Genomic DNA, 24,945 nt, shown 5'->3' with positions numbered 1-24,945 from the left:
AGTCGCCCCCCGGACCGTCGCGGAGGCCGCGGACCCCGGGAAGGAGGCCCCGGCGGACGGCTGCGGCCCCAGGTAACCGGCGCGGAGGACGGACGGACGGACGCACGGACGCTCCTCGCCCCAGAGCGCCCCCCGCGGCGGGGAGGGCGGCCCCGGAGGCGGCGCTGGGGGGGGGGGGCGGGGGGCTCGCGGCTTTGAATTGACAGGGTTGAAACGGACACTCATTTTAATAGCTATCTTTCCTCTATTTTAAAACAACTTTAAACCAAGGAGTGATACTTCCCTGGAGTTTTGGGGTTGAAACATTTTGAAAGTTTTTGTATGTTTTTGAAAGATTTATTTATTAGACGCGCAGAGAGAGAGGTAGAGACTCAGGCAGAGGGAGAAGCAGGCTCCGTGCAGGGAGCCCCCACGCGGGCCCCGATCCCGGGACTCCAGGATCACAGCCTGGGCTGAAGGCGGCGCTGAACCGCCGAGCCACCCGGGCTGCCCGAAAGTTTTTGTACGTTGTGGTTATTTGTGTCTGCATATCGGACTTTCTAGCTGATTAGAAACCCTTAAATTAACTCTTTAAAGCGCCCTGCAGGAGCGCTGGGGCACTTGAGCATCGTCTATCCGTGCAATCAGCCTCCGCCTTCTAGGGGAGGCACCACAGCGGGTGCCTTGCTGAGGGCTGAGCTTGCTGCACGCGGCTGCTGCGTTCCGAATCTGAGCGGTTCGTAGACGTCGTGGAGCTGTGTCCAGGGGCCTATTACACCCCCCAGATGACAGGGCCACCACCACGTAGGCCGGTTCCTGCGGAGACTCTTTCCAAAGAGCCTGAACGGATGGGAGTGGACACTGCAGGTTTCTGCTCTTTTATGCCTGCCTGTCTGAAAGTTTTCTGAAGTACTGACTTCTTCAGCTCATTGGCATTTAACTTTAAGTAAGTGTGTACGACTATTTGGCCTATCCAATAATAATAACCCATTTGTAAATATATTAACTTTTAAAACAAATTAAGCAACTTGCTGTTAGATTTAATTACTAAGATCATTTTGAGTTGACCAAGAGACTTAATTTTGTTCTCTTGGAATCATTTCAATTAAGTTACACCGAGTAAAACAAAATTAAAAAAAAAAATACTTCTGTGCTATTTGTAATTTTCTGCTTTGAAACATTCCAACATTGAAAAGAGTCACAATCCCCGCCCCCCTTGTAATTGTCTAAGATCTCTGTAAAAAAACCAAAAAAACAAAAAACAAAAAAACTTGCAATTGCCTTGTTAATGAGTGTGTTAAACAAACTAGGGTTCTCTGTTACTCCAGTGACTAGACTGGAATTGGGTAACAGATAGCAGGGATTCCTACTTGACACAATGCATGTTATTTTCTTTAATTAGTTGCTTAGAACCATTTGAATTTCATATTTAGTTAGGAATGAAGCTTTACTTCTCTTTTTATGAAAAATTATAGCAACAATGTAATAAAGAAGGATTTTGAGAATAAATATTTATTTATTTAATTTTTATTTATTCTTTTTGAGAATAAAACTTTAAAATAGCAGAAATGCCTTACTTAAAATTATTTTTTTCCCTTACTTAAAATTCTAATACTTAAGTATTGAGACATAATTGAAGCCAATCTCAAACACTTAGGCATTCATACTTTGTCCTTCAAAAGCCATATGAGAACAAAATATTGTTTAAGAAAATTTCTCAAAAGTCTACATAGAATGCAAATTTTTTTCTTTCCTGGATTTAATGAAATAGAGACTACTAAAAACAGGACTATAAATATCAAGAGGCTTCCTCTTATAGAGCTTATCTTTTTTTTTCCTCCCCTCCTCCCAGTTACAATATTTCCCTTACCTATGATATGCTAATATTTTTTAAAATTATTTTTCTTTAAATTCATTTAATGGGATAAATAGGCTATTTCCTCAGGTATACAAAATATTGATTCTAGGTGGTATCTCACCATTTAAAAGTTTTCTTTAGCATCTTTAAAATGAAGAGATTTCAAAATATTAAAATATCTTAGAATAGTTGTATTTTATTAATTTGATGATTTATAATATGGCATTTTCTTTTAGCGTTTTTTTGGGGGAAATAGTATTTCTGAAAATTATGGTCTATATTTGAGTAATTTTGGTAAAACTGAAAATTAGTTTTAATGATAGTAGGGATACTGTTTTATTTTTTTCTGGACCATATATCACGCAGATAAAGTATATTAAGCTAAAACTGAAATGTGCAATGGTTGATGTCATTCTGGAGAAATGATAACTTTAATATACATATATTTTTAGTTAAGGAAATGTTTAACTATCTAACTTTCTTGCAGTCAAGCTGTGCTTTAGCTGCTTTTTGGTGCTGGAGGCCAACTCATAATAACACAGCTACAGCTCTTCTGATACCCACTCCATGAGTAAACTTCAGGTCTTTTTCAAGGTAAAGTGCCATATTTATTGCAATATTCATGTATTTTTCAATCATTTAATATGTACAAAATTGTGCTGCCACATTAATTAGGTTCTAACTTTATTTTGTATGTGTCACTGACAAAGTTTCTGAGCTGTATACACCTAACTCTGTTTTGCATAGACTTTGTGGCTTACATTGCAAGATTTTTGCATAATTAGTGCTTTTGTAGCACTGCCTTTGTCAGATTATAGCAGAATTGACTATACATATATATGTATATTTAGGGATTTTATTATGTGTAGTCTAAAATATATACTTCATAGAATAAGTAATGTAATTATACTTACTGTTATGCCAAAATATAATATCTGTTTCAGTTATATATTGCTGTATAGTAAGTGATCCTGGAATTTAGTATCCTAAATTAAAATTAGAAACTTAAAAGCTATTAGCTTTTGATATCTCTCATGGTTCTGTGACTTGAATGGGCTCAGTTGGGCAGTTTCCCTGATCTCATTTGGGTTCTTAGAGCATTATAATCAAATGGCATTGGGGCTGGAAGCATCTGAGGTCAACTGGCAGGCCGTGATGGCCATGCTTTTCTCCAAGTAGCCCAAAGTCTCTTCTCTCCACCTGGTGGCTTTTTGTGTCATTCTTAACGGGTAGCCATGTTCCTTACATGAAAACTCAGGGTAACCCACAAGCACAAAAGTAGAGACTGCCAGGAGTTTTTGAGCCTTAGACTAGAATTGGCATAGCTTCCCTTTCCCCAACTCCAGTAGGCTAAGCAATTATAGAGCCAGCTCCAACTCAAAGAGAGGGGAAATCAGTACTACGTCTTGATGGGGGATGTAAAGTAGCCTCTCTTTTTAATCTACCACAATGTTCTTTACTAATAATTTTTCAGATGACTATCACAAGATTTTAGACCCAGAAGATTTAAGATCATTAGTTTGCTTGCAAAAATACTGGAACATACTATTATAATAATGGGAAGACCTAGAGCTATGACTCCCTCCCACCTTTTAAAAAAAAAAATTCTCAAAACACATGGAAAAGTGCCTGGGATATGGTAGGCATTTAATTATACTGTTTACATGGGACTTTATTAATAAGTAAAACCTAAGATTCTAATAGTCAAAGAAGCACCCGCATTTTTAACTTCTTAGAAATATGCCTGAATTTTCCAGAAGGCATTAGAACTTAAAAGAGATTTTAAATAGTACCAGAACAAGATATTTCAAAAACTTTTAACTATTTTTACATAATTAATTATTATTCTTTCCTTAAACATACATAAACACAGGGAAGTGGGATGTTATGATAAAATGACCCTAAGGTAAATTTTAAGGAATATATGGCATTGCATCATGATCTAATACCAAATTGTGCCTTAGGAAATGTTTGACTTCTCAGGTTTTGTCTTGAGAGATATCTGTGTAAATATGCATTTCTCAAAAAATAAATCAGGATGGGTAGCCTTATTTTTATTACCAAAAGGTTACATATTAATAAATACAATAAAAATGATTTTGATGTGAGCCTAAATTTAAAAATGTATTGACTAACAAAACTCATTGTGTATACGGCCACATAATGGGGAAAAAAGTTTGTTCTTTCTCTTTTTGAAGTATAATTGACATACAATATCCTCTTAGTTTCAAGTATATATTATAGTGGTTTGATATTTTTATGTTGTGAAAAGACCCCATGATAAGTCTAGTTATAATCTGTCACCATATGAAGTTATTCATATATTATTGGCTCTGTTTCTTGTGCTGTATATTATATGCCCGTGATTCATTTATTTTATCACTCAGTTTGTACCTCTTAATGCCCCTCATGTTCTTTACCTAACCCCCAACTTCTTCCCTCCTCTGGTAACCCATAGTTTATTTCCTGTATCTATGAGTCAGTTTCTATTTTACTTTGCTTTATTTTTTAGATTCTACATATAAGTGAAATAATACAATATTTGTCTTTCTCTAACTTATTTCACTTAGCAAAATATGCTCTAGGTTCATTCATGTTGTCAAAATTATAAGTTACCAGAGGGGAGGTTGGTGGGAGGATGGCTTAAATAGGTGATAGGGGTTAAGGAGCACTTATATGATGGGCACAGTGTGATGTGTGGAATTTTTGAAAAAACATATTGTGAACTTGAAACTAATATAACATTGTATGTTAACTATACTAGAATTAAAAACTAAGAAAGATAGAAAAATGAAGGGAGAAGGAATAAAGAAGGAAGGAAAGAAAGAATGAACAAACTATTCTGAATTAAAAAAAAAAAAAAAGCACCTGGGTGGTGCAGTTGGTTGAGTATCCAATTCTTGGTCATGATCTCAGGGTTGTGAGATTTAGTCCCATGTGGCTGTGGCTCCACACTCAGCAAGTAGTCTGCTTAAGACTCCTTCTTCCTCTGCCCTTCAGCCATTATCTTTCTCTATATATAAAATAAATCTTTTTAACAAAAAAGGAAAAGAAAAGAATGTGTGCAGACTCACTTGCCCTTGGGCACAGTAAAAAATGGTGGTTTAATGTACAACTAGATTATAAGTGAAGGAAATTCAATTACTAACCTTAGAATATCTACCGTGTGGATGGTAAACTATTGGAGCTCTCTCCAAGGTTGGACTTGCCAGCAAGCACTAACTTTCTGTTTTATTCCTCCGTCTTAATAGTCCTGGGTTCAGGCATGCTTGCCTCCCTGCTCGGGCTACCTCAGCACAGTCAAGCCCCTTTCCCAAACCAGCTCCAGCCATCTCCCTAAGGTGGCCTTGGGACCCCCAGTGGTCACCTGCTCCAGATCCGGTTGTCCCTCTCTTGGGACCCCTGACCTATATTGCTCCAGTTCTAGCAGTCTCATTGGGGCAGCCCTGTGAGGTACACCTCAGGACCTCTATTCTATAAACATTCCCTCTCTGGCCATCTTGTCAAGTGGGCCCTGACAGTGTGCCCCAGAAGCTCCCTAGCCTTTGCCCATTCCAGCTATGGCTAGCCTGCCACCAGCCATACACAGTCTGCCCAGGGGACACATCCATACAAGACCACTCTTTCAATACTCATGTATTTTTGAGAGAGATAGCTGTTTTGCCTAATCCATAGAAGCAAACACAGAAAATCAAAGAAGATGAAAAGACAGAGGAATATGTTCCAAATGAGCAAGATATAATACAAAACTGCAGAAAAAATATACCAATGAATGGAGATAAGTAATTTACCTGATAAAGAATTCAAAATAATGTTTGTAAAGATGCTCACCAAACTTGGGAGTAGAATGGAGGAACATAGAAAGAACTTCAACAGAGAGTTAGAAAATGAAAGGAAAAAAAAAAAAAACCTATTCAGAGATGAAGAATACAATAACTGAAATGAAAACTACACTAGAGAGAATCAATGGCAGATCAGATAATACATAAAAATGGATGAATGATCTAGAAGATAGAAATCACTCAATCAGAATAAGAAAAAGAAAAATAATTTAAAAAATGATACTTTCAAGCATAATAGCATTTGTATCATAGGGGTCTCAGAAAGCAAAGAGAGAGAAAAGGGCAGAAAAAGTATTTGGAGAAATAATGGCTGAATAATTTCTTTACCCTGGGGAAGAAAACAGACATTTAGGTCCAGGAAGCACAGAGAGTCACAGAAAAGTTAAGTCCAAAGAAATCTACACTGAGATTATAATTAAAATGGCAAGAGTTAAAAATAAAGAGAGAATCTTAAAGGCAAGAAGAGAAAAACAAATAGATACATGTGAGGGAAACCTCATAAAAGTATTTGCTGATATTTCAGCAGGAACTTTGCAGGCCAAAAGAAAGTGGCAAATATTTTTAAAGTTCTGAAAGGGAAAAAACTTCTAACCAAGAATACCCTACCCAATGAAGTTATCATTCAGAATTGAAGGAGATAGAAAGAGTTCTTCAGACAGGCAAAAACTAAAGAATTTCATCAGCACTAACCTGGCCTTAGAAGAAATATTTAAGGGTCTTTAAGTGGAATAGAAAAGGCCATAACTAGAAATAAGAAAATACATGAAAAAAAATCTCACTGGAAAGACAAATATATGGTAAAGGTAATGCATCTTACACTTAAAAACTAGTATAAAGGTTAAAAGTCAAAAATAGAAAAGTCAGCTACAGGTACAATAAGTAGATAAAGGATACTCATGCAACAGATGTAAAATGTAATGTCAAAAACATAAAATGTGATGAGGTGTAAAAGTGTAGTGCCTTTAGAATGTGTTCAAAATCAAGTGACTATCAGCTAAAATAGACTGCTATAAAAGTAGGTTGATATATATGAACTGCAAACCAAAAACCTATAATAGATACATAACAAAAGGAAGATAAAGGAACTCAAGCATAACACTGAAGAAAACAGTCAAACCACAAGGAAAGAGAGCAAGTGAAGAAAGGAGAAGAGAAGAATCATAGAACCAACCAGAAAACAATTAATAAATTATAGCAGTAAGTACATACCTATTAAGAATTCCCTATTTTTAAAAAGATTTGTTTATTTGAAAGAGAGCATACTCTCGAGCATAGCAGAAGGAAGCCGAGAGAGAGGGAGAGAGAGTCTTAAGTAGACTGTTATGAGCACGGAGCCCAAGTAGGGACTCAATCTCATGACCCTGAGATCACCACCTGAGCCAAAACCAAGAGTTGGACACTTAACAAGACTGGGCTGCCTGGGTGCCCAACTAATTCGTTTAAATGTAAATGGACTGTTCCAATCAAAAGATAATAGGCACTTTTTCAAAAAAAAAAAAAAAGATAATAGGGTAGCTGAATAGATTAAAAAAACAAAAGCACAATACCCACCTATGTACTGCCTACAAGAGACTCACTTCAGATCTATGACTGAAAGTGAAGAAATTGAGAAAGATATTCCATGTAAATGGAAACAAAAAGCTATGGAAGTAATACTCATATCAGACAAAATAGACTTTAAAACAAAGACTGTAGCAAAAGACTTAGAAGTATAGTTCCTTTAAGTGAGGCCCAGTTTGTGAACTGGGAACATTCAAACCAAAACATCAAAGGAGGCTCAGGGATATATTGTTGTTAAACAGCTGACACAGTGAGAAAGCAGTGACTAATCCTCACTGTGATTGGTTATAATGTTAGAATTTCTTGAATGATAGGGAATTGGTCAGTGATTATGTCATATCAGCCTTGGGTTCAGGTTTTGCTTGTGATTTGCAGAGGCAAAAACAAGAAATGGCCTAGGTTAAATGAGTCTTGAAAAATAGGCTAATTTGAACTTTTCTCAGAGAATTTTTAAGATTGGTCTCTGTTTTCAATTTTAACATTTTCAAGTGTTTCTGACCTTTTAGTATATATGTCCATTTTAGTTTAGCTCTCTCTTGCCCCACTTCTTTTTTTTTTTTTTTTCCTTTTTAACTGGTATTTTCATCTTACAATCTGTACTGTCAGCAACCTCTCTCATTAGCAACCTTCTCTCACTCTTAGGTGTCTTAATTATAACAACAATTGTTCTTTCCTCTCTGCTTAAGCTCATCTTCCTTATTTATATATAAATCTGTTTGTGTCCCATTTGTAACTGAACTAAACTTCATATTGTCTTGTTTTAGTTTTAGAATTGCTAATTGTCTGTTTTTCTATTGGGATTTTTCTTTTTGTTATTTATTAATATTGCTTCCCAAAGAAAAAAAAAATATGTATTAATTGGGAATAATAGGATTTGCTTGCTTTTCCTAGTATTTTTCTTTATTCTTATAACTAAAGGAAGGAATTTATTTTCTTATAAATTCAAGTCTCTGTTGTCAACATTTCTTTTATATATATAAAATACATTTATATATTTATATATATCATAAATATAATGGTTGGTTACTTAGTAAATGAAGCTCTAATGTCTGTGCTTCCAGAGAAGTACATAAAGCTTCTTATACATTAGATTTAGGAAAATCTCACTGATACTATAAAGAAGGGCTTGTGCAAGCTCCTTTAGAAATACCAAGTCTCAGCATTTCATGTTTCTCCTCTGTTTTTATTTCTATACAGTAGGAACCCAGTTGATAGTTGGTGGCACGTTAGCCTTCATGTGACTTTTCCTCTTCCAGTTACAATCCTGGGCCTAATTCATTTGTAAAACTGGGAATGAAAATAGCCACGCATCTTATTTTAAATGGCTATTAATAGAATGCAATGAGCACAAATTATAAATTTTTATCTGTTACAAATTATACATTTTTATCTGTTTCAATTTCAATGTTAGAAAACTTGAAAATTAGATTTAATCATTCCTGAAGTTTCTACTGGTTTGAACTATGTGAGGTTCTCTAAAACTTACTAGGGCAAATCCAGCACCTACTGATTTAAACATAGTAATTATCTGGTAAAATTGAGTAAACAGAACACCCTTTTTTGAGAGCTAAAATCCCAGTCATCCATCCACGTGGTAACCTTTGTTCAGCAGCTCTGCCACAGGGCTTGTATGAAAAGGTGTGGTGGGCCTCCCTGCATTAAAGCTGAGGGATGTGACTTTAAGACACCCTGTTCCCAGGATGAGTTCTGAGTTTCGCATCGAGCTCCTTGCAGGGAACCTGCTTCTCCCTCTGCCTATGTCTCTGCCTCTCTCTCTGTGTTTCTTATGAATAAATAAATAAAATATTTAAAAAATAATAAGACACCCTGGTTTCCCTGTTATCCATCTATAATATAACTTATTTAAAATATTTGAAGATATTTCTATAGTTATGCTCTACCATTTGTTATTATAAGATTTCCAACAGCTTACTTCTTATATGAAATTAATTTACCAGCCCCTCACCTTAACCAAGTAAGTCATTATTCTGCTCCTACAATTACACAGCTGAACTATTTTCCTCATTTTTTTTACATTTGTGTTTTAAATTTTTTACTGGTTTCTCTTTTCCTTATTATTTATTTACCCTTACTAGATACATAACTGGATACATTTGAAAGAGCTTGACTTTTAGAGTAAGATAAACCTTCATTTAAATATCAGCCTTGAAGAGTTATGCCTGTGGTCCTGAGCAAGTTCTTTAACTTTTGTTGGCCTTGGTTATCTTTCTGTGAAATGAGAATGGGGACCTCATAGGTTGTATGCATTATCTATGAGAGTTAAAGTCATATAAAATGCTTAGCACAATAAATCCTTAATAAATGTATACTATTTGTCATAATTAGACAATGAGTAAGGCTAGTATAATCAAAACATGTAGGTGAAATTCTAAAATGAGTAAAGTGAGTTTCCTTAAAAATATGAGAGGTATAAACTCAGAGAGTAGGATCATTTTTGGCATTCATTTGTTCAAAAGATACTTCAATGCTTACTATATGCCAAGCACACTTCCAGGAGTTGACTTTAAAATTTTTTTTTAATTTAATTTTATTTATTTATGATAGGCACACAGTGAGAGAGAGAGAGAGAGGCAAAGACATAGGCAGAGGGAGAAGCAGGCTCCATGCACCGGGAGCCTGACGTGGGATTCGATCCCGAGTCTCCAGGATCGCGCCCTGGGCCAAAGGCAGGCGCCAAACCGCTGCGCCACCCAGGGATCCCCAGGAGTTGACTTTAAAATGATGGACAATACAGGCAAGTCCCTCCCATTATGTAGCCTTTCTTCTAGTTTAGGAAAGACTGAAAATTAATACAAATAAATGTATGTGCAACTTCAGATGTGATAAGAACTATGCAGAAAACAAAATAGGTTATGTGATAAAGCGTGACAAGTGTGCGCAAGGAGGGCCATGTTGGTGATGGTAACTAAGGCAAGACTCTGCTGTAACACTGGAACGAGGACCTATAAGATTGGCAGAGCCTATAATCTGGATATCCAGGTTTAGAGACTCTAAAATGGAATATGCTTTTTATTATTCAGGGAGAGAAGGAAGACCAGTGTGACTAGAGAATGGTGGATGCAAGGGAGCCTGGAGTGAGCTCTCTGGGGGGATGGTTGGTCCTGGAGAGGAGCTTGGATTTTATTTTAATTTCAGGAGGCCTGTAGTGACATGGCCTAATTTGGTTTTAAAATGATCACACTGGCTGATATAAGGAGAAAGGACTTTAAGAAATGTGGAATATCCTATTGATGTACCTCAACTTAAAATGGTGGGATGTACATCGGGCTCTTGGTCTGGAGCCCGCTTCTCTCTCCTCCTGTGTCTCTGCCTCTCTCTCTATGTCTATAATAAATAAATAAATCTTTAAAAAATGGTGGAATGTAAGAGGCTGGTGACAGTGAAGATGGAGATAAGTAATCAGGTTTGAGGTATATGGTGAAGGTAGTGCTGAAAAGACATGCTTAATAATTGCATGGTAGGAATAACTGAAAGTAGAAGTCAGGGATAAGCCCCAGAGATTTGGCCTGCCTATTATATGGGTAAAAGTACATTCCTTTGGCAGAGTTGACTAGGAGAAGGAGAGGTGTGTAGTGCAGTGATTGTGAAAATGTGGACACTGGAGACAATAAAGATTGTTTGCATCTTCATCACTTACTGGCCATTGGCAAATTTTTAAAATTCTCTACACCTTAGTTTTCCCACTTATAAAATGAAAATTATGAAACCTGTCTCATCACTTGCTCTAAGAGGAGGCATGAAGGAGATTGTGCATTAAAATTGTTTATAACAGTGGTTGGCATATGGTATGTTTTATCTCTGAAAGAAGACCAAGAGAGAAAAATTAACACATAAGGTTTGAATATCTATTGGACATATGAACAGATATACATGGGTATGCCACAGGGTAATGGCTGTGAAGATGCAGAAAAGTGATCCCGTTTGAGATGGGTGCTGGAGGTAGATATGGAGAGATTTGGTGATAGTGTCATGGTTGATTGGAGGGACTCTGGAAGACAATGACTTTGCAAACCATTTTCAGCACTTCCTAGTCATAGGTGTGTTGTAGCCAGAATGCCTCAGGTTCTTCGTTTTCAAATTAGAAGCCTAATGGAAACTATCTCATAGTTTTGTTCTAAGGGTTAAACATCTAATTTATGGTATGTGCCAGTTAGGGAGAATGATCACAAGTCATATTTAGACAAAGTAAGTTTGATATGGGCTTTCAACATACAATGGAAGATGTGTTGAATAAATAAGTCTAGAGTTCAGAAATACTCAAGATATAAGTTGGGCATTCATCAGCACAGTGGTAGTATTTAAAGCTCCAGGACTAGATGAAATCTCAAGGGTTAAAAGGTAATACATATTACCTCTTAATTATTGTTAAGGGGAAAAACAAATAATCGAAATAGAAAAGAGTACAAGGTTGGGACATTTCACAATTAAAGTCATAGCTCAGGTATACTCAGGCTAGTAGTAGTAGGGAGTCAGAAATAAGTCCATGCCTTACTATTAGCGAAACTCTTATTCCTAAATTTACTCATGAAGCAGTCTCATTGGAAGTCTGGATTACAAACTATCCTCCATTTACCGTATCTCTTAAGGCCTTCAAATTAGATTGTAGACTTCTGGTGGATCACAAAATGTGGAGTATTTTTTTTGGTTTGTCACTGCCCCTAACATGGTGTAATGCAAATAGTGCTCATTTTAATACCCTCTTTAAATGATCATTTAATGTGGTGACTAAAATATTTTTTCCTTAGTACCTTATGGTAGACTAGCCGTAGGGGCCCTGAATCATTTTATTATAAGGAAGACATTTAAGTGGATAATTCACTTTATTGCCACACCTCCTCACCCCCAGTGGATTATTTTGGAAAACTAATCAAACTTAATGATTAAGCCTCAAAATATACCTTAATTTATACAAGTAGAATCCAGGAATTATATTTATCCTACTATAAAAACCTATATGGAAAGTCAAAAGATACTGTGTTTTGGACCTGAGCAAGCTAATGCAGAAATTTCAGATACACACTAGAGCAAGACCTTGCCAATTTCTTAATCTTCTGAACTATAGTCATCTTGAATGTAAAATGGAAACAGTACCACGTCATAATGTTTAAAGAGGCTGGACAAGGGTGTGTCCTTAATTACCTATCCTACAAAATATGTTTAATCTCAGGAAATGTTTTGAGCGTTCAGAAATTTCCATTTGACTGTGCCTACCAACTACAAATACACTATCAATTCATTGTACGCTTAAAATACTTAACCTATTTTGAAAAGGATGTATATAACCTAGTATTAAGTATTTGAATATAAATTTGTGGCTATAAAATTACAGAGTTGTGGAATTGTGCTTTTTACTTTCACAGATATAAATTACTTTTCTTATCATTTCTAAATGATTTTCACATGTCTATTACATGAGGGGCTTCTTATAGTTATACTAGTTTTGTTTATTTTTGTTCCTTTGCTTTGAAACAGATTCAACAGCATTCACAGTCAAGGACTGTCATGGTCTCATTATTTCCTGGCCCACAATGGAGAGCTGTGCTAATTAAGTATATTTAGTGGGGGAAATTAATGTTTCTTTGCCTATGTTCTCCTTGAGCAACTATTTCTTTACTTAGTTTTGGCTTGTTACAGTTTATTAACCATGAAGTTAACCATGAAGTATATATACATCCAAGTAAATGAAACCTTCCTTCTCTGCTCTCTGCCTCCCCACACTGAATTTACCAGGTAGAAAATTTGCATAAGGTTACAAACCAGTCAGCTTGAGAAAAAATGTGTTACTGAACAATTTCTTTTAGTGCTAAAGCTCAGAAAAATTCAACAGTGTTTGTAGATCCAACACTGATTTTCATTTTCAAGCCAGGAGCTAAATATATAAATCATGTTTAACACAGTGTACCTGTCTTTAGAAAGCTGTTTATAGTCATGTATTATATATTAGTTTTCCCAGTTGAGAGCTGCATGTTTTCTTTGCCCTCCTGTTCTTTGTATCAAGGCAACAACAACTCTCTCTCTCTCTCACACACACACACACTCTCTCTCTCTCTCTTTCTTCCCTATTACAAATCTGGTGCATTTATGACATTTTATTGCATGGTTAGTTTCTCCACCTATATCTTCATACCACTGTTTGATTGATACTTTAAATAAACTGGATTCTTTGCTATACATGGTTCTTTTGCAAGCTTTTGTCACTACAGTTTTTTTTTTCTTTTAGTATATTTGTAACAAATTAATACTATTATCAATACATGTGTTTTGAAAATTGCATTGATTTATTCCATATATATATAATCTTTAAGTTGTATTTTTCTATTCTAAAGAGATACTACTGAATTCCTTGGTTTTTGTTTGTTTGTTTGCTTTTAATGTCTCTATTTTTTTAAGGCTTGCCCAATCTACTTAACCTCTGTGTACTGATTTTCTCATCTATAAAATGCATTATATGAGTGAACTGGAGATAGTCCATGTATAATACTTAGCCCAGGGCTTCATTTAACTCTTATAACTGGTTGTGCAGTTATCTCATGAAAATATGAGATTGTTGTCCTATCTCTTTGAATCTTGAGGGGCTCTGTAATGGCTTTTGCTAATAGGAATGATTCTATAACATTTTCCCAGCCTAGGCAATTTTAAGCTATTATTTCTTGACAGGACATGGTGTGTTGGGAGTTCTGAGATGGCATGCATGTTTTCTGATTGCTCTTGAGATTGCCATGTTGGAGAGGCTATCTAGTCCACAGCTTTAGCCTAGGATTATAGCCATTTCCATCAAGACTTCAGACATGTGAATAAATCTCTCTTGAATGTTCCAGATTAATACATCTACCAGCAGAACACCACAGAGACCTTTGTTGATGTTCCATACAATAGAATAATTTCCTAGCCAGTTGAATTCCTGACCCACAAAACGTTGAGATTTAAGAGAAACTGTTGTTGTCATATGAGCCAGTAAGTTTTGGGCAGCAATAAATAACTGGAACACTGATATATGGAAAGAAAATGGCTTTTGTATCCTATGATATTACTAAAATCACTTTTTAGCTTCTAATATTTTTCTGTATAGATCCCTTACATATATTCCATATGTATATGTACATTCTTAATGTACATATGATTTTTAAAATATAAAATCATTTGCTTGAGAATAATTACTTTTATTCCTAAATTTCAATGTTCATTCATTCATTGTTTCTTCCCATGACTAGGACTTTTGGTATTTGTTGAATAAATGTGATGACAACAGAAGAGTAATACTCATCTTTATTTCTGTAGTAAAGCTATTAGGAATACTTCATTCAGTATGATATTTGCTTTAGGTTTTTTTAGATACTTCTAAGAAAGCTCCTGACCATTTCTGTTTTCCTGAGAGTTATCTTTTTAAGAAAGAATGGTTTTTGAAAGTACTTTTTAAATATATCTGTATATTATTTTTCTCCTCTAATATGAAAGCTCTAAGAGGTTATATATGTTATGTATGTTTATTACTATAACTTTAGCAACTAGAACAGTCATTGTTGAATAAATTTTACAGATACATAAATAAATAACAGAAAATATATTTGAGCATGTGGAAGTTAAACCTTAATGTTTTCTATTAGTATTTCTATAGAAAAACTAATCAGTTGAATTTGAAGATGTGAAAAACTATGGAAGGAAAGCAATTGTCAATATTAGGATGGATGAAATCTCTTTTATTTTAAATGCGCTTCACACTATCAAACATTACAAGTCTGAGGATGACAGAATTTCATAATTGAGCTGATCAACATATACTATTTCCCCCCAATTTTGTTGAGATATAATTGACATATAATACTGTATAAGTTTAAGGTCTACAGTGTAATGACTTGACATATGTATAGCATATATATTCATATATATGTGTATATATGATAACCTAACACATAACCATACCATGGGATAAGGTGTAATTCTTAAAAATATGAAGGTGCTAATACATAGTTGATAAGGAATGATTAGAAGTGATAAGATTATAATTTATATATAAAATGATGTTTATCTAATTCAAGATTCATCCACCTATTTTGTAGCTTAGGAAACTGAGTTATGGGTTGATTAAGTAACTTTCCCATGGTCACGTAGCTAGGTAAGTCTCTTATCTGAAAGTATTCATAATAAATTAGTGAGACTAGGCATTTCTGGAGAAGGAAATTGGGAAGTGGAAGGTAAAGGACAGAAATGAAAGAGATTTCTTACTTTATTGTTTCTTATACTTTTGAATTTGTATTGTATACATGTATTGTCTATATAAGTATGTCATATCTTTTGGTAAAATAAACACAAGTGATTTTTATTTTTATGTATTTTTTTAAAATTAATTTTTATTGGTGTTCAATTAACCAACATACAGAGAAACACCCAGTGCTCATCCCGTCAAGTGTCCACCTCAATGCCTGTCACCCATTCCCCTCCACCCCCCGCCCTCCTCCCCTTCCACCACCCCTAGTTCGTTTCCCAGAGTTAGGAGTCTTTATGTTCTGTCTCCCTTCCTGATATTTCCCAACATTTCTTTTCCCTTCCTTTATATTCCCTTTCACTATTTTTTATATTCCCCAAATGAGTGAGAACATACACTGTTTGTCCTTCTCCGATTGACTTATTTCACTCAGCATAATACCCTCCAGTTCCATCCACATCGAAGCAAATGGTGGGTATTTGTCGTTTCTAATTGCTGAGTAATATTCCATTGTATACATAAACCACATCTTCTTTATCCATTCATCTTTCGATGGACACCGAGGCTCCTTCCACAGTTTGGCTATTGTGGACATTGCTGCTAGAAACATCGGGGTGCAGGTGTCCTGGCGTTTCATTGCATCTGAATCTTTGGGGTAAATCCCCAACAGTGCAATTGCTGGGTCGTAGGGCAGGTCTATTTTTAACTCTTTGAGGAACCTCCACACAGTTTTCCAGAGTGGCTGCACCAGTTCACATTCCCACCAACAGTGTAAGAGGGTTCCCTTTTCTCCGCATCCTCTCCAACATTTGTGGTTTCCTGCCTTGTTAATTTGCCCCATTCTCACTGGTGTGAGGTGGTATCTCATTGTGGTTTTGATTTGTATTTCCCTGATGGCAAGTGATGCAGAGCATTTTCTCATGTGCATGTTGGCCATGTCCATGTCTTCCTCTGTGAGATTTCTCTTCATGTCTTTTGCCCATTTCATGATTGGATTGTTTGTTTCTTTGGTGTTGAGTTTAATAAGTTCTTCATAGATTTTGGAAACTAGCCCTTTATCTGATAGGTCATTTGCAAATATCTTCTCCCATTCTGTAGGTTGTATTTGAGTTTTGTTGACTGTATCTTTTGCTGTGCAAAAGCTTCTTATCTTGATGAAGTCCCAATAGTTCATTTTTGCTTTTGTTTCTTTTGCCTTCGTGGATGTATCTTGCAAGAAGTTACTGTGGCCGAGTTCAAAAACGGTGTTGCCTGTGTTCTCCTCTAGGATTTTGATGGAATCTTGTCTCACATTTAGATCTCTCACCCATTTTGTGTTTATCTTTGTGTATGGTGAAAGAGAGTGGTCCAGTTTCATTCTTCTGCATGTGGATGTCCAATTTTCCCAGCACCATTTATTGAAGAGACTGTCTTTCTTCCAGTGGATAGTCTTTCCTCCTTTATCGAATATTAGTTGACCATAAATTTCAGGGTCCACTTCTGGGTTCTCTAATCTGTTCCATTGATCTGTGTCTGTTTTTGTGCCAGTACCACACTGTCTTGATGACCACAGCTTTGTAGTCCAACCTGAAATCTGGCATTGTGATGCCCCCAGCTATGGTTTTCTTTTTTAAAATTCCCCTGGCTATTCGGGGTCTTTTCTGATTCCACACAAATCTTAAAATAATTTGTTCTAACTCTCTGAAGAAAGTCCATGGTATTTTGATAGGGATTGCATTAAACGTGTAAATTGCCCTGGGTAACATTGACATTTTTACAATATTAATTCTGCCAATCCATGAGCATGGAATATTTTTCCATCTCTTTGTGTCTTCCTCAATTTCTTTCAGAAGTGTTCTATAGTTTTTAGGGTATAGATCCTTTACCTCTTTGGTTAAGTTTATTCCTAGGTATCTTATGCTTTTGGGTGCAATTGTAAATGGGATTGACTCCTTAATTTCTGTTTCTTCAGTCTCATTGTTAGTGTATAGAAATGCCATTGATTTCTGGGCATTGATTTTGTATCCTGCCACGCTACCAAATTGCTGTATGAGTTCTAGCAATCTTGGGGTGGAGGCTTTTGGGTTTTCTATGTAGAGTATCATGTCATCGGCGAAGAGGGAGAGTTTGACTTCTTCTTTGCCAATTTGAATGCCTTTAATGTCTTTTTGTTGTCTGATTGCTGAGGCGAGGACTTCCAGAACTATGTTGAACAGCAGTGGTGAGAGTGGACATCCCTGTCTTGTTCCTGATCTTAGGGGAAAGGCTCCCAGTGCTTCCCCATTGAGAATGATATTTGCTGTGGGCTTTTCATAGATGGCTTTTAAGATGACGAGGAAAGTTCCCTCTATCCCAACACTCTGAATGGTTTTGATCAGGAATGGATGCTGTATTTTGTCAAATGCTTTCTCTGCATCTAATGAGAGGATCATATGGTTCTTGGTTTTTCTCTTGCTGATATGGTGAATCACATTGATGGTTTTATGAGTGTTGAACCAGCCTTGTGTCCCGGGGATAAATCCTACTTGGTCATGGTGAATAATTTTCTTAATGTGTTGTTGGATCCTATTGGCTAGTATCTTGTTAAGAATTTTTGAATCCATGTTCATCAGGGATATTGCTCTGTAATTCTCCTTTTTGGTGGAGTCTTTGTCTGGTTTTGGAATTAAGGTGATGCTGGCCTCATAGAACGAATTTGGAAGTACTCCATCTTTTTCTATCTTTCCAAACAGCTTTAGTAGAATAAGTATGATTTCTTCTTTAAACGTTTGATAGAATTCCCCTGGGAAGCCATCTGGCCCTGGACTCTTGTGTCTCGGGAGGTGTTTGATGACTGCTTCAATTTCCTCCCTGGTTATTGGCCTATTCAGGTTTTCTATTTCTTCCTGCTCCAGTTTTGGTAGTTTGTGGCTTTCCAGGAATGCGTCCATTTCTTCTAGATTTCCTAATTTATTGGCGTAGAGCTGTTCACGTTTTTAAAATCGTTTGTATTTCCTTGGTGTTGGTAGTGATCTCTCCTTTCTCATTCATGATTTTATTAATTTGAGTCTTCTCTCTCTTCTTTTTAATAAGGTTGGCTAATGGTTTATCTATCTTATTAATTCTTTCAAAGAACCAACTCCTGGTTCTGTTGATCTGTTCCACAGTTCTTTTGGTCTCGATTTCATTTAGTTCTCGAATTTTAATTAACTGTGTTTTTCTGCTGGGGGTGGGGTCTATTTGTTGCTTTTTCTCTAGTTCCTTTATGTGTAAGGTGAGCTTTTGAATTTGAGTTCTTTCCAGTTTTTGAATGGATGCTTGTATTGCGATGTATTTCCCCCTCAGGACTGCTTTTGCTGCATCCCAAAGATTTTGAATGGTTGTATCTTCATTCTCATTAGTTTCCATGAATCTTTTTAATTCTTCCTTAATTTCCTCGTTGACCTTTTCATCCTTTATCAGGATGGTCCTTAACCTCCACGTGTTTGTGGTCCTTCCAAACTTCTTGTTGTGATTAAGTTCTAATTTCAAGGCATTATGGTCTGAGAATATACAGGGGACTATCCCGATCTTTTGGTATCAGTTCAGACCCGATTTGTGACCCAGTATGTGGTCTATTCTGGAGAAAGTTCCATGTGCACTTGAGAAGAATGTGTATTCAGTTGAGTTTGGATGTAAAGTTCTGTAGATATCTGTGAAATCCATCTGGTCCAGTGTATCATTTAAAGCTCTCGTTTCTTTGGAGATATTGTGCTTAGAAGACCTATCGAGGGTAGAAAGAGCTAGATTGAAGTCACCAAGTATAAGTGTATTATGATCAAAGTATTTCTTGAGTTTGGTTATTAATTGGTTTAAATATTTGGCAGCTCCCACATTCGGGGCATATATATTGAGGATTGTTAAGTCCTCTTGTTGGATAGATCCTTTGAGTATGAGATAGTGTCCCTCTTCATCTCTCACTATAGTCTTCGGGGTAAATTTTAATTTATCTGATATAAGGATGACTACCCCTGCTTTCTTTTTAGGACCATTTGAATGGTAAATGGTTCTCCAACCTTTTATTTTCAGGTTGTAGGTGTCCTTCTTTCTAAAATGAGTCTCTTGTAGGCAGCAAATAGATGGGTCCTGCTTTTTTATCCAGTCTGAAACCCTGCGCCTTTTGATGGGGTCATTAAGCCCGTTCACGTTCAGAGTTACTATTGACAGATATGAGTTTAGTGTCATCATATCTATTTAGTCCTTGTTTTTGTGGATTGTTCCACTGAACTTCTTCTTAAAGGGGAATTTTAAGAGTCCCCCTTAACATTTCTTGCAGAGCTGGTTTGGAGGTCACATATTCTTTCAGTTCCTGCCTGTCTTGGAAGCTCTTTATCTCTCCTTCCATTTTGAATGAGAGCCTTGCTGGATAGAGTATTCTTGGTTGCATGTTCTTCTCATTTAGGACCCTGACTATATCCTGCCAGCCCTTTCTGGCCTGCCAGGTCTCTGTGGAGAGGTCTGCTGTTACCCTAATATTCCTCCCCATAAAAGTCAGGGACTTTTTTTCTCTTGCTGCTTTAAGGATCTTCTCCTTATCTTTGGAATTTGCAAGCTTCACTATTAAATGTCGAGGTGTTGAACAGTTTTTGTTGATTTTAGGGGTGGTTCTATTTCCTGGATCTGAATGCCTGTTTCCCTTCCCAGATTCGGAAAGTTTTCAGCTAGGATTTGTTCAAATACATATTCTGGCCCTCTGTCCCTTTTGGCGCCCTCAGGAACCCCAATTAAACGTAGGTTATTCTTCCTCAGGCTGTCATTTATCTCCCTTAATCTATCCTCATGGTTTTTTAATTGCCTGTCTCTTTTTTCCTCATTTTCCCTCTTTGCCATCAACTTGTCTTCTATGTCACTCACTCGTTCTTCCACCTCGTTAACCCTCGTCGTTAGGACTCCTAGCTTGGATTGCATCTCATTTAATTGATTTTTAATTTCTGCCTGATTGGACCTAAATTCTGCAGTCATGAAGTCTCTTGAGTCCTTTATGGTTCTTTCTAGAGTCACCAGTAGCTGTATAATAGTGCTTCTGAATTGGCTTTCTGACATTGAATTGTAATCCAGATTTTGTAACTGTGTGGGAGAGAGGGCTGTTTCTGATTCTTTTTTTTGAGGTGAGGTTTTTCTTCTAGTCATTTTGCTCAGTGCAGCGTGGCAAAAAACAAGTTGTATTGGGAAAAGGCGAAAAAGAGAGAGAAGGAAAGAAAAGAGAAAAAGAAAAAAGAGAAAGAAGAAAAAAAAGGGGGGGGAAGAAGAAAAAGAGAAAGAAAAAGAAAGGAGAGAAAAAAAAGGGTGGGGTGGGGTGGGGTAAGCAATCAGAAATCAAGGAGAAAGAAAAAAAAAACACAAACCAAAACAAAAACAAAAAAAGAAAAACAAAACAAACAAAAAAAAACACGGGGGAGTATCTTCCGATTCTGTATACTTTAGGTGCCTTGACTTCCCCTGGAACTGGTCCGTCTCGCTGGTCTTCTGGGGGAGGGGCCTGCTGTGCTGATTTTCAGGTGGAGCTGCTCTGCCCCTGCCTGGTGCAGGGCTCAGTGGGGGGTGTTTACCCCGTGAGGCCCCGGGAGGAAGCCACAGTGGCGGGGGCAGCTCTGGGACCCTGGAGTCAGCTCCCGCAGTAGCTCCGGGGCTCTCCGTCTGCAGGGCCTGGAGGCTCCGGGGGGCGGGGCCGCTGATCTGCTCAGTTCCAGGCAGGAGCGTCCTTGCTGTCCTGGGCCCTCCCGGCCTCTGCCTGTCCCGGGGGAGGCCGGATCCTGGGCTGTGTCCCGGCGCCCTGTGCTCCGGGGCCTGCGCTGTTGGATTCGCGCTCCCGCCCCGCAGCCCCCTCCGCGGAGCCGCCGCCCGAGCCCCTCCGAGCTGCTCCGGGTCCCGCCGAGCGCTGCAGCCCTTAGGGAGCTCGGCGCACTCTCCGGGGCGCAGTTCCTCTGTTACTGTCCCAGGGAGCCCGAGGGCATCCCCGCCTTTCTGGGGATCCTGCTCCAATTCCCCGGGAGGCCTTTCCGCGGGGAAGGTCGGTGCAGCTCCTGCTCCTCCGGGACGGGGCTCTCCTGTCCTGGGGACACTCGCCCCGGCCTCAGCCCGGCTCCTCGCGGGGCCCCTCCCCCTTGGAGGCCTTTTGTTTCTTTATTTCTTTTTCCCCGTCTTCCTACCTTGATAGAAGCGCGAACTCTTCTCACTGCAGCGTTCCAGCTGGTCTCTCTTTAAATCTCAGGCCGGATTCGTAGATTTTCAGGATGATTTCAAGGTTTTCTAGGTAATTTGTTGGGGACAGGTGACTTGGGGACCCTCCTCTTCAGCCATCTTGCCCCTCCTCCTCCAACACAAGTGATTTTTAAAACTGCTGCTATATTTACATAGGTCCGTTGTGACAATTTTGTATAATTGCACATGCTTTTACATTTTTTTCAGTACTAATGATTCCATTTTATTTTTTGAGACTTCTCAAGGATTTAATAAGCATAAAGATGAATAAAGTGCTGCTTAAATACTAATACCATTGTTAAAACTTCCAAGGGCATAAGAAAAATGCAAATATGTTTTAGAAAAAGTGAGGTCACATTTGTTTCCATGAAATTTAATGAAATGTGGGCCTTGATTCTAGTACGGTTGATATTACATTTTAATGAAAATTTGTGTTCTCAATTCGAGATTTTTGAAGGTTGTAAATATAATTTTAAGAGCTCCTAAAGGCCTTATTCCTGTAAGTGCCTTAATTTAAGTGAATAAAATAATATTCAGAACAGAATGCTGAATACACATTCTGTCCCTATAGTTCAAGTTTTGAAATTACATTATTATTGGGTCCTTTACATCCTAATAATGAAAATAAAAATGAATGTACAAACCCTAGAATGATGAGTGATTTTTTTGTAAGAATACCTCATGCTGCATTTTGATAGGAGTAAAACTTTGTTTGCTATGCTTGAATATACTTTCCCAACAAAAAACGTTCCTTTGCCTATTAACATGTTTTCCTCAAAAGTAGTTAAATTTGGAAACATATTTACCTCCTGCTGCCTTCGCATATGGCTACCTTGCTTGGAAGAGATAAATACCTGCTGTACTCCAAAATTATGAACATATTTTGAAAAGTACTGAAAAGTTCTTACATGCATTGCTAAGGAGAGGAATCACTTATAAATAAACTATAATCCATTATGTAAGGTTTTATGTTACTTTGGATGTAATTGGTATTCAAGAAAATTATAGTTCTGACACTAGTGAAAATGATAAGGAAGACTTTATCAGGATTATTGTGATAGGTATTGAGACTATAACAATCGAGGAGGGAGAGATCAGGCTTAACTGAATACAGTAAGCATGGTTGGGGATTTATAGCCTAAGAGCAGAATGGGTGAGGGGTTGGAAATTGGTGGATGGAAAATTACTAAGAGAAGATATCAAGGGCAGGGGGATTCTTGCTAAACCAACATAACAGGATTTGTGCTGAAGGCAGATCAAGGTGATCAGATATTAAGAGAAAAAATAAGGAATTTGATCATATGTCAAGGGTGGTACGATCAAGGGTGAAGGGAAGCTTATTTAACTGACTTAGTAGGATTCTTCCTACAACTGACTGAAGCCAAAGGATGAGGCATAGACGGAAGCACCTTCAGAGGAACCTGTTTAAAGTCTGGTCATTGAGAGAGTCTTTGTCACCAGTCAGAATATAGCAGGTGCTACTACAAATCAATAGAATATGAGACATATCCAGAGCACCCAGACTCCCATTAGCATATAGGGCAGTCTAGCATGCCAGATATGATGAACATTGACATTGACTTCCTGCATCTTTCTTGAGTGGGCTGAGCTGCTTTTGGTATGCCACATGCTGACCTTGAGGGGACACCTGACCTTCAAGAAAATAGGAAAGAGATATTCAAGAAGAGACCACTAGACATGTCAGCTAAGAGTAAGCAGTGGTTAAGGCAATGGGAGAGACTGGTCATTCCTACATTGGTGCACATCATCCACCCCATCACTTCCTCCTTGCTCACAGTTGCTATTAGCTTATTGAAGCAAATAAATACATGAAAGATCTTTAAGCCAAATCATGTTGATGTGAAATTTCTCTTGATCTTATCTGCTCATCTTCTTCACTTTAGTCCTTGTTTTGACATTGAAGCATGGTTATTTGGAATAAAAAAAGATATGACCGCTTGATGATCTTTCTTAAAATTTCTTGGTTATAGGATTATTGTGCCATCATCACAGATATTTATGGGGTGAGAGGCACAATAGTTCCTTAATGGCCCTAACAAAATTATAACCATAGCACTGCTAAAGTCAGTATAGGGAACACCATGACATTAAAGGATAGAGGATTGTTCACATCACTTTAAGCTGGCCTAATCACAAGATGGTTATCTTAGATGCCTTAGCATTCTTTGTATATGTGCAGTGGGGGAGGAGGTGTTGGATGAATTACTGAACACATAGGGGGTCCTGGAGTGCTTGAGGAATGACCCAAACATATGTTCTGGACACTTGGACCTTGATAGATCTGTGAGGCAGTGGGAAAGGGGAAATTAAAGGGAAGAACCATATAAACAAACTCTTGCCTACTACATTTATTCAGGAAACATTATATGGAAACTGAATATTTCTGTTCAATTCTAAGTCTTAAAAAATGAAGCCTTCTTCATTTGTTGTTCTTTGATCACAAACTTCAGTCTCTCTTTGTCCTTCTTGTCATCCAAGATATCCTTTTTCTTTCCCCAAGAAGCTCCCGCAGCTTCCATGATAATGTTCTTGAATTGCACAGGAGAACAAGAAGCACTGGGGCATGCATGCTACAGCCAAGGCTGGGGGAGTGTTGCCTTGTCAGATATCTGTATAACATATGTGGCTGCCTCAGTACTACAACCAGAATTCCAAAGAAGAGAAAAAGCATAAGGCAGTGAGAATTGTTAATAAATTGTAATCATGACTCTGAAATCTTTAAAACTGGGAAATTGCCAGCTTTGAAAGTAAAATAAATACTTTCCTTTTCCTATTGAAAATATCATCCATTTAACCAGCTTAGAGTAGGAGGAGAAAGTTCTGTCAAACAGTGTATTTGACTTTATTTTTTGAGTTCTGACTGTGCGACATTTTTTTTCTATGAATAATGGAAGGTTTGCATATTTTGTGAGAAATATAAAGATGAAATGTTAAGAAATAATACTTGCCCTTTGTTAAGCACTCATCGTGTTCTTGGCACTGTGCTAAGTGATTTCCTAGCGCTGTCTCATTGAATTCTAGGAGGCAGAGGCAATGTCTAGAAACCTTGTGTATAGATAACTGCTTAAAGATGCTCAAGGTTATACTGTTAAAAATAGTCTTAACTCTTATTTCATTTTCTACCTGACTGGTGATTTAGGACCTTTTTTAAAAAAAAAATTGTTATTATTTGGAAGGCAATCTGTGGCTAAGAAACTGAAATACAAAATACAAAAAAAAAAAAACAACAACAAAACCAAACTGATACTTCTTTGTTAATGGGT

At 37.4% G+C, this 24,945-nt stretch overlaps 1 long non-coding RNA gene across 1 annotated transcript in view; it reads left to right on the top strand.

Annotated features, from left to right (window-relative positions):
* Positions 1-360: 360 nt before the first annotated feature.
* The window catches only part of LOC140598568 (uncharacterized), an 82,782-nt gene continuing 58,197 nt past the window's right edge, over positions 361-24,945 (top strand). The window contains exons 1-2 of the long non-coding RNA XR_012001020.1: positions 361-925; positions 2,325-2,431. This is a non-coding gene — a long non-coding RNA (uncharacterized lncRNA). The remainder of the gene's footprint in view (positions 926-2,324; positions 2,432-24,945) is intronic.

This window comes from Vulpes vulpes, chromosome 4 (assembly GCF_048418805.1).
Source record: "Vulpes vulpes isolate BD-2025 chromosome 4, VulVul3, whole genome shotgun sequence".
Classification (NCBI taxonomy): domain Eukaryota; kingdom Metazoa; phylum Chordata; class Mammalia; order Carnivora; family Canidae; genus Vulpes; species Vulpes vulpes.
This window is presented reverse-complemented; position numbering and strand designations above follow the sequence as displayed.